This window comes from Argopecten irradians, chromosome 2 (genome assembly GCF_041381155.1).
Source record: "Argopecten irradians isolate NY chromosome 2, Ai_NY, whole genome shotgun sequence".
NCBI lineage: Eukaryota > Metazoa > Mollusca > Bivalvia > Pectinida > Pectinidae > Argopecten > Argopecten irradians.
In genome coordinates, this window is record NC_091135.1 from 53,260,023 (window position 1) to 53,275,262 (window position 15,240).

The following is a 15,240-nucleotide window of genomic DNA, read 5'->3' on the forward strand; positions in this document are numbered from 1 at the left end:
CCCAGGCAATAGAGTTTATGGATGATTCATCTGTGTAGCCTTGGTCTCTATTAATCAGAAACCATTATCGTGGTTTGTATTAATTTTGTATCACAACACCCAATCTTTATAAGACAAGTTCGAGAGAGAAAATTATTCAACTACATTCGGATATATTCTCTTACAAACGCCATACCTGTTAACATACCTAGCTTTGTAGTGGGATTCGATACCTGTTGGCGATGGATTGCGATAAAGGTTTCATTTCATTTAACGCATTTCTCAAAACGCATTAAAAAGCAACATTATAGATAATGTGTGGATAACTGTTGACATTTTTTTTAATAGAAAACTGTCATCAAAAATGCATGACGAAGACAGGGAGAGTGCTATGATTATATAAATAATCTGAAAAAGCTACTTCTGAAAACCACTTTCCAATCAAACATTGTCGTTACTATTATATTTTTTTTTTGATTCCATGCGTGCCGATTCGTTTTTTAGTTGTCGATGGGCCGTAAAACCCAAACAAATCTGCGTTCTTATATCTATATGCATGACTGGTGTTGCACTTTCTGAAGAAACACTTCAAGCATATCTAGTTTATATTATTATTATTAATGTTCCTAGTGTTTTACATGTGTCATTGATGACTGTGCTCATTGTTATACGTATTCAGATTATAATGTCATGTTTTTTTTTTTATATAAAACACATTTATGACGAACACGTTTACAGCGAATTCATCGTGATAACATATTTCTTTTCATTTCCTGTAAAGGTTCCCATGATATATCTGCATTATCTGTATAACAGTCTATACTTATAACGCGGTGCTTTCGTTGGTCCTCAGAGATTGCTTTTTGACAAACTTTTCAATCTAGACTTAAATTGTGATCATGTATATTAAAATTAACGGTTGATTTGAGTTTCAACATGCATAATTGATGAATTAATCTTACCGAATTCAGTCATCCATTTTTTATACTAGGCATGTGACAAACGTGTCTGTAATTGTGTTTTGGCTATATGGTATTCTTCACCGATCAAAATACGATCATAAATTAGAAAATTATTCATGAAAAATTATCAATATAGATAATAACTGAATAATTAAAATAGAATGCGTTATTCTTAGCACTAAATAACTACATCGCCGACAGTAAGAATGCCAGGAGTTGAAATAGTCTTTCACTGTAGTAATTGATCACGGGACTAAAATATTTTCGCGAATCTTGGATTTTCCCGTAACTTAAATAAATCGGCAATCCAATGAGAAACCTTAGTCTTGGCGCATACATGTATATACTCAGAAATGGAAGTATAAAAAACAAAAACACAAACATGTATTTTATATGGTTACATATGCACATTTGTACCCGATGAGTCCGTTGTTTAAAGGGAAAGGTACTGAGAAAGTTTAGAATTAATTTAAACAAGCACGCTGTTCATTGTAGCGGAACGTTAATATTGGGAATGTTCTATTTGTTGAGAATTCAGAAGCATGAAATCAAACAAAAATATTTACAGTTTGCAGTGACATGGACTCAATAACCATGCTTTCTAGTATTATCATTATCAGTGTATAATGTTAGCACAACACGTGCGACGATTCTATTGTTATGTGAATAGTTGATGGCGTAGCAACGTGGGATCATGACCCCACTTTTTGCGGGAACATATGAATGACTCGATTCCAATTAGCTGTTCAATCGAATTCGTTGACGATGACGGGAGAAAAAATATATGTGTATTTTGATAAAAAAATATGCAAATGCCGCGGGAATTAATAATATTCATTTGCTTAAAAAAACCTGTAGATATAAGGAATATATGTTTATTTTGTTGAGGTTATGAGGGTATAATGATAATGGAGCCCGTGTAAATTTTATGCTACCCGGCTTCGCCGGGGTTTCATAATTTACATGTGCTCCATTATCATTATACCCTCATAACCTCAACAAAATAAACATCTGTTCCTTAATTATATTGAGTCTCTTTTGTGGACATGATTTCACTATGAGATTTTGCTGACTGGCACTCAATAAGCGTCCTAATGATCATTCAAGGAACACGTTCATTTACTAATTAATTCATATCGAGGCTATACAATCACATCAAGTGTGCACGCAGCATTTATATACATGCTTCAAATAAAGCAAGTTTTTGAATTAGTATCGACAAAAATGAGTCTATTCCATACAAATCAATTGAAGGAAATATGAAAATTGTCGAAGTGCCAACTCGTTATCATGTTTTACAGTTCTAAACACTAATCCCACCTTTTTATTTAATGCAGATAGGATTGGTTATAATTCACAGTCATGTAGATTTGAAAATTAAAATCACATTTCAATCATTATTACCGCACACTGTTTACCCATTGTTAACGTTTGTATTAGGGTATGGTCACATAGTATAAAATAATTGATGTCAAATATAGATTAGGAAAAAAAACCCATCATAAAGCTCCATAATAAGTCAATAGCATAAAGTCCCATATCTTGATAAGTAAGATGTACTGTGTGAAACATGATATCGCTGACCTAGACTATCATAATTCAATTGCGACAATGTTTCTGTGTAGGTGCATTGTAAACTGAAAAAAAATAGTTCCGCTTCCGGAATCGATAATCTGTAGAAGCATCATTTAGAATATGTTTACATAGCTAGTAAGCTGAACCAGAAAGGAAAACTATGTAAATAGTTTACCATACATGATAATGCATTATACCTTTAGAGATTTAAAAGTAAAATAAGCTCTTCAAAGACAAGAAATCAATGGTTGGACTGGCTTGCTTTTGTCCCAGACAATGGATAACCTAATTTGCCTTGTCGTGTTTTTATAAGTTGTCCTAGTTATAAAAATCGGCAGGCGAAGACATAACCCGGTTGCAAATAGTGTATGAGAAAGACATAGAACTGTTTTACAATGGCGTTTCATTTTAAGGTAAGTGAGAACACCTGGATTAACTACGTATACACAAACAACACCCAATAAACAGTGTTCAGTGTAAGGAACAGGATATGGAAACCCTGTGTTTTATTGTTTTGTTACAATTCCTACTAATAAATAATTTCATTTATTGATTGTCACACAATGTCATATGGCAGTATTGTAATTTGAGGCCATCTCTACGGAAATGACACCGAAGTTTTATATAAATAAATTATATGAATTCCCTGGGTATTATAAATAAAATGATCCTATTCGGTGATATATCATATGATAAACATAATGCTTACAGTTCATATTCAATATTGTATTTCATTGTCACACGATGGACGTAGTTTTGTTTGGTATCAATATTTAGTATTTTGTGCTTACAGTTCATTTTCAAAGGTGTGCTCCATGGTCATATAATGGACGCAGTTTTGGTAAAAAAGGAGTAACTACTGTTTACACGTGGTTGACTAAATCGCAATGATGCTTTACCAATGGCTTTGCATTATTAATGCATTTTGATATAATTACAAATCAAAAACTGAAATCAATAGAACATGTTGAGCTGTTATCAGATTTACACTACGATACAATTCAATCGTGTTATAACAGGAATGTATGAAGTAACGGCATGATAAACCAAAGATACATTTAGAACACCAAGATGAGGAAATACCACGAAATTGAATCTCATATAGGTCAACAGGCATCATAACAGAGTCTTTAGTTTAGACCTTTAGGCAGTCACAGATGATGTTAAAACATAAAAGGAAAATGACGTCATTTTGATTGGTTGTTGTATAATCCAGTGGCCATTAAAGCACATAAAACTCGATCAATGTCCGGGTTATCACACTTTATTTTACGATGAGTCATGTGAACAAATCTTGATCCTTGTCAACCTGTTGACGCAAGACATGCCAGTTGTGAAAATAGGAAAATTACATGTTGTTAATACAACCGCAGGTCCATTTAAATGTACGTCGCATGTATTAAACTCTACAGGAGCACTGTAGTGCAACTAGTACGGCAACGATGTTTTGATCCGTTTCCGGTATCGCTTCGATATACGAGTACCGAGTAGGTAGGTTCCAACTTGTAGAGTTTAAAGACATTGTGCATGGTGTTACAGACCGATATTCAGCTCAAGTGTTAATTAGATATCCTAATTTGTATTTAGATCGTGATTTCACGCAGAGTACTCCTATACAATTGTGACACTTACATACAGCTTAATGCGAGTTCCTAGCAAAAACTTTAAGATTTCATCTGAATCTTGCTTATTATTCAAGATATTCACGAAATATGACTGAGAAACAAATTATAAGGTTCATATGTATCAATCTGATATGCACTTTGCTAAATTTGATGAAGAATAAAGAGTGTTTGACCCATTGTTTACATCGTTGTGTCAGTCTTTGCGCAACGGTTTTGATCGATGATATTGCGAAAAAATGTACGGTTTGGAGTTTGAGATTGCAACGGTTTGGTATTATTTATATGATGGCTTCACCATGCGTAATAGAATCTAGCCGTAGCGTATTAACCATTAGTTACAGTTTATCTAATTATAGACCCACCAGAGTGCCCATAGACCATTTTTAGACGTTTTAGTGACCTAGATAAAAAATCAGTAAAAATCCTATTCTACATTAAACACGCGTAGTACAATCATGTAGAATATGATGTTTACCGATTTTTTTTTTATTTAGACCCCTAAAACGTCTAAAATGGTCTATGGGTACTCTTGTGGGTCCACGATTACATTATAATTAATGTACACATAAATGTATAAACTGTAAATAATTATCAGATCTCTACCTTTCAAATGATAGTTTGCTGCTGTCCACTCGGTCACACTGACCAATGCATATATAATACTATTACTAACTAGGCACCTTTTCATTATACGAGTGAGATGTGTGTACCTGCATCTGATATGTACATGATTTCGTATACCGTTTTTATGCCCATCATTACAATGCCTATAGGTCTCTCCAATCCTTTGATGTGGGATTAAGGAGTTTTTACTTTTGAAAACTTTTGAATTTATGAAACATTTTATCGCATACCTACAAAAACTATTTTGGGAGAATTTTAACGGCAAAATTTGTTGTAAATATGCAATAGAGTCGGACATCTTGTTCCGCCGTCCTCGAATCCTAGCGTAACCACAAGGATCTGAGAATAAGCTACAATTCATTTCAATATGGACCAATCAAAGAGCCCATAGACCATGTTTACACGATTAAGATAAAAATCGTTTAACTCACATTCTACAAAGTACATTTATATTGCGAAAGGTGGAAAGCTCCCCGACACACAAAAAAAACAAGAACAAAAAAACAAGAAAAATCTACCACGCCTACGCTTTAGCGGCCAAAAATCATTTTTTAGGAAGTCTTAAGAAACAGATTACTACCGTTGGAAAGAGCGATGCTTTTTCTGTTTAAAATCGTAAAAATGGTCCATGGGCACTGTGTTGGGTGTACATTGATACAAACTTTAGCTAATTATCATACTCTTGTGGGCGTAACGTCTTGGTTTCTTGATGTCTCTTCATCGTTTTTGAAATTACATCAGATTGAATTTCGTGCCCGTTAATAACCGATATTTATATTGTCACTGTACACATGTACAGTACCTACACTGTACATGTATGTCTGGCTATTAAACCCAATGTGTGATAATTCTCAATATTAACATTGGCAGTTACATGTAGATTTTGGTGTACTAATTTCTTCAGAGTTCAAGAGGTCACAAAAAACTTAAGTCTATGTGAGAATTCGTTGAATAACGTTAAAGTATTCTTAAAACTTAAAAAAGTATATATATCTTTGTATATTTGGTTTATCGGTAGTCAGATACTGTCATTGTTTAATCGGTTGTTCATGACAACACACAAGAAGAAATCGAACCAAGAGTTTCCCCGAAAATCATCAACTGTTTATCAAATAATATTCTTACTTATACAGACGTATCCGAACGCGTTTTGTTATTAAAGAGACAATTCACTCAGGTTAATTCTTTTACATAACCAAGAAGCAAAATATAGCATAAATGTATTGTTCTACATACCTTGGGAAACATATAACGTAAAACATTGACAAATTCCGCGACATTGTTAAGTATTTTAATTAATATCGTTGGAATATCAAATCGTTGATCAATACGATTAAGCAGGAACAATGTGGACGCTGTACCCATACCCGAGCCAAAGTCACGCACGTTAAACAAATGAACTACATAACCATTGAGAAGGTGATAAAATGATTTTTAGGCAAGACAATGCACCTAATAAGGTAAACACACTACTGTCAGAGCAATTTGAGCAGTTCTAGACAAAAGTTGCATTACTCTACGAGCAAGGGACAGGGTTCGGCATACAAGAATTTTGACCACAATGTGTAATGGCGGACAGCGAGCGAGTTTGAACATTTCACACACATGTCGCCACCGTGGGCTTTTCAGGCATATCACAGTAAAACCGACTGATCTAATTTCCACTAGAACTGGTTTTTTCCGATATATGTACAAATTTTAATGTTTTCTTAGACTGAATTGTCCCTTTAAACTTTAGCTTTTTTTTCTTTATAACTGGAACGAATAGTGACTTTTGCCGTGTGCAATTAAGCATTCGTTGTCATATTTTGACATGCATTGGTGTGTGACATAAATTGGTTGTTCTACTATATCTATCATCGTGCGGATATATGTTAAAACACAGTCACATGATATATATTTCTATTATGGTGTGTTGATTCGCACCAAGTATTTTAAGTATATTTAAGTCCTTGTGCGTGCTATTTGATCTGTTGTTTTTTTAATTACAATAGCCGATGTATGCAAAACTGTTACTGTATATCAAGCGCATTACGGGATAAACTAGTATACCCATTTCTAGTCTACTACAAAATTAAGATAGCATTACCAGTATTTGAAACTTACTATACTTGAAGCTTTCCTAAGTCGTCTTACCGCATACACGTTAAATATTATGTCTAATGAATTTAATTCTAAAAATAGTACACAAATTGGTCCATTTTTCATGTCATTCTCTGAAAGAAAGAAATCTAATCCGTTCACTCACTTTTATTTTTAACTTGTGTCTCAACCGTACACTATTGAAATTCAAAACCGTTGCGACACTAGTCTGATATCGAACACAAATTGTTGAATTTCATAAGTATTTTCAACATTATTGTAAACAAATTATATACCAATGGAAACGGGAAAGTCTAAAGATTTCCAATATTGAATCACAGTAAAACTATACCTCAATATAAGTCGGCAAATCGAAGCTGAACGAAAAATTTAGCTGTGTTTTCTGTCATGTGTGATATGCAAATGCTTTTTTAGCTCGCCTATTCGAAGAATAGGGGGAGCTAATGTTGTCACCCCGGCGTCGGCGTCGGCGTCGGCGTCAGCGTTGGCGTCCCATTTCACGTTAAAGTTTTTGAGCAAGTTTCTGTTTCGTCAATTGTTTAAGCTTAACTCATCATAAATGTTTATGATTTTATTTTCCTAATGTGTATGGATGCTGAACGTGATAATACAACCAATTTGGGGCCCTTTAGGGTTTTTTTTGAGTCTGTTAATTTGTCATATTTCCATGTTAAAGTTTTTGAGCAAGTTTCTATTTTGTCAATTGTTTAAGCATAAGTCATCATAAATGTTTATGATTTTATTTTCCTAATGTGTATGGATGCTGAACGTGATAATACAACCAATTTGGGGCCCTTTAGGGGGTTTTTGAGTCTGTTAATTTGTCATATTTCCATGTTAAAGTTTTTGAGCAAGTTTCTATTTTGTCAATTGTTTAAGCATAAGTCATTATAAATGTTTATGATTTTATTTTCCTAATGTGTATGGATGCTGAACGTGATAATACAACCAATTTGGGGCCCTTTAGGGGGTTTTTGAGTCTGTTAATTTGTCATATTTCCATGTTTAAATATTAAATACTTGAACATCAACTTCTTCTGAATATGCGAGCTTTGCTGTTCTCCAACAGCTCTTGTTTGAAATATAAGAAAACAGATAATAATATATATTTTGTTTGGTTGAAACTTAACATACTCCTCAGCAATCACTACATACCATGAATCATGGTATCATCCGTAACGCCAGTAAATTAGTGATACAAAGCACAGTACCGTGGTCTTCATGTCGCCGAAGCGATTCCGGAAACGGATCAAAACATCGTTGCCGTACTAGTTGCACTACAGTGAAGAGGTGTCAATGAATTTGAAGACCCGTCTTTCATGCGACAATATGAAATATCTCCTTTGAAATACCAGCCTCCACTCATGCGGATATTTCCAGTACATTTATCATGCTTTTATACCATGCATGGATGCGCCATGAGAGCCCCAGTTGTTCAAAGGTGATTAGCTTTATTGTATTAGTGAATTTTAATTTCTTATTTGCTATAAATCATGTGGTAATCTGTGATATCTTCTCTAAAATGGACAAATAGATAAAGAATATGTTTTCAGAATTTATCTTCCTTAAATTTGAAAATGTTCGTTAAACTGTGATTAGATTAATTAGCTATTTGATGCTGTGAAACAGCATTCTTAGGTACGCTCGGCGAACCTGTGCACATCTAAACAATAAAACCACTCCGCAATGAAAATTAAATGTTGTTTTGTTCATTTTACATACTACTTGATGGTATTAATAAATCGAACCTTAGTATTCAAAAATACAAACATTGAATTTGTACATACATATGCTCCCTAGACGGTGTGTTTTGAGTGTTCAGTTGGGACTATATGATTTTGGTCTCACTACGCGTCAGCTTGACTCCCGAATATCACGAACAACGCCTTCTTCGATGTCTCCCTCCGCGACAGACTTTCGGTTGATTTTGGATTGTGTATATTTTTTTTAGTAATTAATAAAGAATTATAAAAATGATAGGTTCTACTCAGATTCTGACCGGATTTATTGGTGTTGAAATCGTTATTTCAGAAATAATTTAAATGTAAAAATTATTTCAGTTTTTTTAGGAAAATGAGTTATTCAACTTATTGTTCTTGAAACAACTTTAAATATCATAAAATAAATACGGTATACAGTACATATATATATATATGTTTAATTCCAAAATTCAACACTGCACACTTAGTATACAAAATTCAATATTTAAATGAAAAAACAAATTTGTTTATTCCTTTGTTTGAGTCCTTCATTCACAGCATCTATGAGTGGCCTTGGCACTTTGATTATCAACTGGCCCCATCAGATGGAATATGCTTTATAATTTTGTCATCTTTCACCGGTGTGTCAATTGTTATGTGATTTAAATAATTATTTACTTATTAATATTGCTCTCTCGTTAGGTGGTACTTTGTACTCCGGAACGGTTTTCCTATTTTAGTTTTTATTATCATTCAGGGATTATCAGAAAACGTATTATTTGTATATTGTATTATTCTAACTACGTGTGTTGAACGGTGGTATCTAGCTCTCGCCAGGTTAATTTATTTGATATGTCGTACGAAAATCACGTACTTATTCTTAACTTGTGCACGTGGCTATCGAATTGGGAAAATTTCTAAATAAAGATAATGTAAAATAATCATCCTTATTTCTAATGACGCATGGTTTCAATCAATCTGAAATAAGCACTTTGATATTTCACTAATAGCAAAAATAATCTTGTTCTTGACATGAAAAATGCACTTACAACATTTTAAAGCCATTATTACTTAGCTAGATCCATTTATACACTACGAACATGTACGTTTTAAGTACAACATAGTATTAATTACACTTGTATTGTTCAAGTTACCGTGTTAGTACGCACACGAATTCATTGTTGCATTCCTTATACCTACTATTTACAAGGTCCTTCTGTAGTTTGATGTGAATAGTTGCATGGATACCAAAGGGGCAATTTATCTATTATTTACTACTGTGGAAAATTACTTCAAGATGCACTGGTTGGCGAGATTGATTTCAGGATCCAAATGCTTCTCTTGTATTTGAAAAGGAAATGATTAATCTTTGTTTGTTTTTTATACTAAAACCAACTCTCTGATTGGCAGATTCTTTTCCTTCGTATACTATGAGGAAAAAATCCGAGAATGGCGCGGAAATCCGACGTAATCATGACGTCAAACTAGAGAGGTCAAAGTTAATTTATTTAGAAAAAAATCCATTGGCATATATCAATAGATTCGTCCGCTTAAACGTATTTTCTGTTATCAAGTAGTCTGAAAAATTAATTATAAGCATTGATGTAACTATTTTTAACTTCGTAGGGTTTATGAAATAAATTTTGTTTGCAAACATTTTTGAGAATCCGCTACACGGATTCACACAGTTTGCAAACAAAATTTCTTTCATACCTATATCAAGTTAAACAAGAGGCCCATGGGCCTTAATGGTCATCTGACTCATGGCACAAAACAACAAAGTCACAGTATAAAGTATTGGTTAACGATTAATATAAAAATACAAGGAACTCCTTAGTTGAATATGTAAGTTTCTGAAAAAGGTAAATGTCATTTGTTGAACGAACTTGGTAGCCCTTCATCCAAATATGGTCGAAACCCATTCAAGGATTAATATAAGAAGGAGTCAGATTTTAAAGCCAAATTTCAGCAAAGCTCCCATTTTGGACCTCGGTCATACTATCCCCATGGGTGTTACCTCGGTCCTTTATAAAATATGATTGTTCTTACCTAAAGTTCCCCCTTCTGAATGAATTAAAACCACTATAGACCAATTTTCATTGAGATCGGAGACTGAAACCTTAAATTAAAACAGGAAGTGGGCCAGCGGCCATCTTGGAATACCAAAATCTTTACAAAAAATGTTTGCATGTTGTTTGGCATCAATTAAAACCCCTACAGACCAATTTTCATTGAGATCGGAGACTGAAACCTTAAATTAAAACAGGAAGTGGGCCAGCGGCCATCTTGGAATACCAAAATCTTTACAAAAAATGTTTGCATGTTGTTTGGCATCAATTAAAACCCCTACAGACCAATTTTCATAGAGATCGGAGACTGAAACCTGAAAACAGGAAGAGGGCCAACGGCCATCTTGGAATACCAAAATCTTTACGAAAATGTTTGCATGTTGTTCGGCATCAATTAAAACCCCTATAGACCAATTTTCATTGAGATCGGAGACTGAAACCTTAAAACAGGAAGTGGGCCAGCGGCCATCTTGGAATACCAAAATCTTTACGAAAATGTTTGCATGTTGTTCGGCATCAATTAAAACCCCTATAAACCAATTTTTATTGAGATCGGAGACTGAAACCTTAAAACAGGAAGTGGGCCAGCGGCCATCTTGGAATACCAAAATCTTTACGAAAATGTTTGCATGTTGTTCGGCATCAATTAAAATCCCTATGGACAAATTTTCATTGAGATCGGAGACTGAAACCTTAAAACAGGAAGTGGGCAAGCGGACATCTTGGAATACCAAAATCTTTACGAAAATGTTTGCATGTTGTTCGGCATCAATTAAAACCCCTATCGACCAATTTTCATTGAGATCGGAGACTGAAACCTTAAAACAGGAAGTGGGCCAGCGGCCATCTTGGAATACCAAAATCTTTACGAAAATGTTTGTATGTTGTTTGGTATCAATTAAAACCCCTATCGACCAATTTTCATTGAGATCGGAGACTGAAACCTTAAAACAGGAAGTGGGCCAGCTAAAATTAAGAAAATTTGCCCTTTGGGGGCCCCACCCCTCAGTTCCTAGGGTTCAGACCAGACTCATTTATATAAAATATAATTGTGTTTCCCCAATGATGTTTCACACCAAATATGGATAAAATTCACCCAAGGATGGAGGAGGAGTAGGATCTTAAAGCTAAAATTAAGAAAAATTTCCCATTTGGGGCCCCACCTCTCAGCCCCTAGGGGTCGGACCAGGCTCATTTATAATATGATTGTCCTTCCCCAATGATGTTTCACACCAAATATGGATGAAATCCATCCAAGGATGAAGGAGGAGAAGGATTTTAAAGCTAAAATTAAGAAAATTTCCCCATTTGGGGCCCCACCTCTCAGCCCCTAGGGGTCGGACCACGCTCATTTACATCAAATATGATTATCCTTCCCCAATAATGTTTCACACCAAATATGGATGACATCCGCCTAGCGGTTAAGGAGGAGTAGTGTTTTAAAGAAAAAGTTTACACACGACGGACGGTGGACGGCGCACGGCGGACGGCGGACGACGACGGACAAATCACGATGACTATAGGTCATCCTGACCCTTCGGGTCAGATGACCTAAAAATAGTAACATCAATGGGTAAATAATAATAATGATAAATCTGCATGAAATCGGACCATTTGTATTTGTGCCTTGAATTCGTCCGATTTGTTTGTTAGTTTTTACTTTCGTATTACCTTTAAGAAAGAGAAACTGTATTGTATGGCCACGTTTTAGACAGAGAAACTGTATCGTATGACCACGTTTTAGAAAGAGAAACTGTATCGTATGGCCACGTTTTAGACAGGGAAACTGAATCGTATGGCCACGTTTTAGAAAGAGACACTGTATCGCATGGCCACGTTTTAGACAGAGAAACTGTATCGTATGGCCACGTTTTAGACAGAGAAACTGTATCGTATGGCCACGTTTTAGAAAGAGAAACTGTATCGTATGGCCACGTTTTAGAAAGAGAAACTGTATCGTATGGCCACGTTTTAGACAGAGAAACTGTATCGTATGGCCACGTTTTAGAAAGAGAAACTGTATCGTATGGCCACGTTTTAGACAGAGAAACTGTATCGTATGGCCACGTTCTAGAAAGAGAAACTGTATTGTATGGCCACGTTTCAGAAAGAGAAACTTACTGTTTACCGTATGGCCCTGTATTTCTACGAGTTTCATTCAAAATTTACTGCAATCAGATTTAAGCTCAAAACGTCGCATTACATCATTAACATCATTATGTTCTACCATACTTTGTGTCAATATCCCATACAAGTGCTCTGTGGGTAATATGGTCAAAGTTATTGGCATAGACTGGGAGTCCCCAGGCACATATGAACTGAAGTGTTTCTGTCCAGCTCGAGTATTTTGATTCAGTGAGCAAATTAATCAATAGACAGCGATAATTCCCGACCAGGGGTCAGTAACGATGCACCATGGTGTGTGAGCACTTCTATCTTAAAATGATTGTAATAGTTAGTGTAATAGGATCATTTTGGGTTTGCTATTTTACTCTAAAGTTACATACATTATCACATAGTGGAATAAGGAAACAATAATAGTCATGTAAATCATAAATACAAGGTTGACTGTTTAGTGATGAAAACTACGGAGAAGTTGTATGGTCGGGATATTGGGCAGTTTAGAAATATGAGGAATTATCCTGTTTCTGGACACCTTCCTCGCAAAACTGTGTTTTTGTTTAAATTCGGAGTTTATATTATTTTTGTCGTTCTAACAGCGGTTTCATGAGCTCTATCTATTCTGATTTTAGCATCATTTAAAATAATTGGCATACATAGAAGCAGATATAAGTGTGCTTTTTTGCGAAGATCAAATGATATGTCTGTAGGAATGAAATTGACAACAAATGATGAATTTGACATATTGTCATTCTAATGTCAAATATTCAAGAGATACTAATATAAAGCTCAAAGGGGAATAACTTGCATAAAGTAGAAAGCAAAAATTCATGTATATGCTTATCAATAAATGGATGAAAATTATATCAATTAAAAAATATTACATCAATATATTCATCAAAACTGCACCAAAAAACAATGATATACATTTATACATTGAACACGTTTTATTAAATCATATACCTATAGTATTTAAATCAATTTGCATTTGTCAATATGAACTAATATTGTCATCAATAAATGTTTCTTTAATCAATGTTTATAGCAAATGATTGGACGACTTTAACACAAAATATACAGCATCTTATGTCATGTTTCGTACAAAACCAACAACATTAATTGACATGGCATTAAAGTAGATAAAAGGTTGGGAAGCTAGAAACACGAGCGATAATGCTTACTTTTGGCTTCTATTTTTCTCTTAATGTCAAATAATGTCTTACAAATAAAATCCTGCATAGCAAGCTTCGATGATAACGGCGTGATTGACAGGTACATATATGTATATGTCGTTGCGTATAATTATTGGGATTGGATCATCAGATGAGAGATTAAAAAAGGAAACCAGAAGAGTCAGATATAGAGGTATGTTAGACGACAAACAAATTCGCCGCAAACCTTGCTACAAATCTATGTCGACAACAAAGTTGCTAGCAAAGTATCGAAACCAACAGTTAGATTCGAATGATTGAATATACGTTAACCAAATGTAACCAATAGGGACAAAATCCTAACTGTATAATTATGATTTGGAAGTTTGAGTTAATTGCAGAATTTTATTAGGTGGCCTATGTACATGTGTTTTCATTTTTGTCTATGAAATATTTTATCTTCACTCATGGATAAATTTCAACCTATTTTCATGTATTAAAAATCTGCCATTTTTTTTTCAGTCAGTACATTGTATTTTCTAGGTATAGATAACGTGACAAACTGTACCAAACATATCAAGACGCTTCGTCCTTATATACGCTTACCAATATGGCGTCGGTAAAAAGCATGACTACGTCTAAATAAATATATAAATAAATAATTAATTAATTAAATAAACAAATAAATATATAAATAAATAAACACAAATAAATATATAAATAAATAAATAATGAATACAACTTAAACGTTCAGTATGTTAAGTTTTGTTTGAATTGGCATGAGGAAGAGCTATTTGAAAAAAAAAGTTAAATTTGTACGATTATATAGTACAATTAATTTTTGCGAACTCCATTATGTCACACAACTGTAGATTTAAAAATGCTCCACAGCTGACTAATGGTATATTTCTCTATCAAAAATAGGAGCAGACGAATTAGTAGTTTTCTTCAGTTACAAAAGTTACTTACTTTACGCCATTACCACCATTGAAAAGTTTGAGCTTCTTATTTTACTTCAATATAAAAATACTGAAAATAATTAATTGCATCCCGAAAAAAATCCGAGGAACTATGTCATCTATGGAATGAAGTACTGATTGCGCATGCATCAAAAGCATTATAAAATCCGAGGAACTATGTCATCTATGGAATGAAGTACTGATTGCGCATGCATCAAAAGCATAATAAAATCCGAGGAACTATGTCATCTATGGAATGAAGTACTGATTGCGCATGCATCAAAAGCATTATAAAATCCGAGGAACTATGTCATCTATGGAATGAAGTACTGATTGCGCATGCATCAAAAGCATTATAAAATCCGAGGAACT